Raw genomic sequence first — 3,138 nt, 5'->3', positions numbered from 1 at the left:
AGAGTCATACTCCAAGATTGTGACTTGAGTGACACATCTCAAGAAGTTTTACCACACTCATCAAATATGGAGTAGAAAAATGTTTTTCTTACTCTCACACGCTTGAAATTGGTAGGTTGTGATGTTTTGAATAAGACAAAGACCAACTAAGACCAATTGTGTGTAGTGTTTTTCTTAATAACAATTTGCACTAACTCTTGAATGGTTGTTTGTCAAGAAATGTTTCTTGACAAGAGAATCTTATATGTCAAGAGGTCAGTTAGAGTCTAAATGTTCCTGAAAAGGTTCAAGAACTAATCAAGAGTAAACCTATTGTTAAACACTAGCACACGACTTGAGGTTTGTAACCTATCGTGTTGACGTATTCTTGTTTCTTTGCCATTCCAGTAAAGTTACTTATGCATATGAGCTCTACGAGTTCTCAATAGAATGCATAAAGGCAAGCACCTTGTTCAATGAAAGTACATTGACTAGCATAGGTTAGATGCTAAATAACATGGAAGCAATGGTGGGACCCTTGATGGCAAGAAATTAAGAATGGACAAGTTATGTCCATAAGAGTTTGGATTTATCACAAACATTAACTTATGATTATGGTTATGACAAATTCACATGGATAGGAACACATACACCATAAAATCTAAGTATCATAAGGTTTCTCTCCTTTATGAAAATGATTGTGAGGAAACACTTTCACTAGGAAGAATTTAAAGAGATAGCGATTATGCAAATTGCATTCACAAATTCGATTATGATTACAACATCCCTCTTCATAGTTCGAATTGTGAGATTTGGCAATTAGTTTAAACATTTAAGACTTATTGCTATAAGTGCTGAAATTGTTTAGACACACATGTGAGCTATATAAGGAAAGGTGTATGAGTTTGACAAGCTTAGATAAAGGTTTATCGAAGCATATCGTATTAGAAATATGAACTTTGGAAGTCAATAAGTATTGCTTTCTAGAAGTCCAACTGTTTTCTGAATACGTGTCAAAGCTAGTGGGAGCGTAAATGTTATGCTGGTCTGGATATAATTATCATGTTAGTGGGAGCATGATTATTATTTTAAGTGTTGCAAGTTAGCATTATTAATTATAGAAAACAAAAGTTTCACTTTGCAAAGTTGCAGGGGTTGAAAAGTTGTTTTGTTATAATTAAAGGAGAGAATATTGTATTTCGTATCGAAATCTAAAAGCTTAGATCGAGAAATTTTAATTGAATTTAGTCGAAGGATATATATGGATGTTACGTTGAAAAGATTCAACATAAAGTAATTCTATGTATGGCAATATTATAGCAAGAAACTGGTAAAGTATCACGTTTTTTTATTATGGATCGTGTCCCATACACTTCAGGTATAGGATCGATTGTGTTTTCTATAATATTTGACCGTTCTAAAATTTTCCAAATGCCTATAGGGAAAAGGGACTAGAACCGGATTTGACTAAATTAATTAAAAAATCGTCAAGGGCAATCTAAGGTTCGCCAAGGATTGGTCGTTTGTGAGCAGTTGGGAGTTTAGTAATGGATTGACCATATTGACATTATTATGAATAGATAGGAATCTATTTAGAATGAGTTGTCATATGACAAGTATGGAAATGTTTCCATAGTGGGAGTTGGACGTTAGGAATCTGTCTAGATTAGAAACTTTTATGCAAGAAGGATGTTCAAAGGAATTTACTTTGAATGTGAGACTTCACATCTATTGAATTGTCTTGTAACAATCTCCAATAGAGAAATTTGTAATTTCATTGGCAAAGTCTTGGTGACTTTGGCTCTATGACATTACAAAAAGATCATTGCATAAAATGTTAAAATCTAACATATTCTAATAATGGCAAGAATTTGGTATTCTTACACTAATAATAAGGATTAGGAATTGTGAAATGAGCATCATTGGAAATGTTTTCAATTGATCTATTTCACAAAGTATGGACCACAGGAAAACAAATTGTGCATGCTTAGAGAGTGGGACAACTGTTGTTATAATTCAAGTAATAAGTTGATTACCCGAAACAACGAATAATGAGTAATTATACTCAAAAGTTTTGGGGCCATATAGGATTAAGTATTATTATTGTGTTTCACTTTGCATGTTTTGACTTCCCGAATAATAAGATTATTCAAACTATCCACAGTCAATCATACTTTGGAAGTAGGTATGAAAGAAGACTGTCATGAATCCGTCTGTAGATTGTCTAAAGTGTTTAGACATAGCACAAGTTTGCTGCAAAGTTCATGAGTGCTGCTATAAGATTAGAGTATTGGAATAAACCCACGCTCACTTGGATCGCATCATGGATTTTATCACGAGTGATTGGTGAGACGATAACTTGGTGTTATCTGCAAGTCGGTTGGACATTGAAAATATGTAAACACACCGGTAACTTGGTGTTATAAAACATATTGTTGTGTGTGATTTGATGAGTAGATACAAGCGAGCATTATAGTCGAAGTTTATCCGTTCCTTTTACCCAAAGTAGGGTGAAAACGATATGTGTGGGCCCCTCGATGATTTAGTGATGACACCCTAAGCGCTTGGCCAAGCCGGGACTAAGTTGATGTGTTTAATTGTAGTATGTTGTTAGTCGTCATAAAGCGGAAATTGGGAAACAACACATGAATAGAGAGTATGATTTAAATCCATGTCTCAGTTCATACGATATCTAGAATCGAGGAATATATGATCCCTTATCTAAAGGAAAAGTTACTGCTAACATTAGAGTTCGACAACATCTTTGAGGAGCTACGATCGCTAATCGGATTGTACTTACATAATAGTTACTAGACTTATCCAAGTGGGAGACTGTTGGATTAGTGTTGAAGCCCATAACTATATTTGGTATGTACTTAACCCAGTTGTGCATGGTTCTTTTGGGTTGCCTTCAGCAAAGCAACTTGATAGGATGATTTATGGAGAAAGAGGATTAATTATGATTTATTAATATATTATAAGAATAATATATTAAAGGAAAAATCATATTGTTTAATTAATATTAGTCAAGAATTAATTAAGAATTAGTTTTGTGACTAAAAGACATTAATTAAATAAATGGGACTAGAACTGTCAATTGTGTGATAGTTGAATATTGGGCTAATGGACTCCATAAAAATTGGAGTGGACGAAATCTAT

Source organism: Lactuca saligna, chromosome 4, assembly GCF_052625555.1.
Source record: "Lactuca saligna cultivar CGN05327 chromosome 4, ASM5262555v1, whole genome shotgun sequence".
Lineage (NCBI taxonomy): Eukaryota > Viridiplantae > Streptophyta > Magnoliopsida > Asterales > Asteraceae > Lactuca > Lactuca saligna.
Note: the sequence above shows the minus strand (reverse complement) of the source record.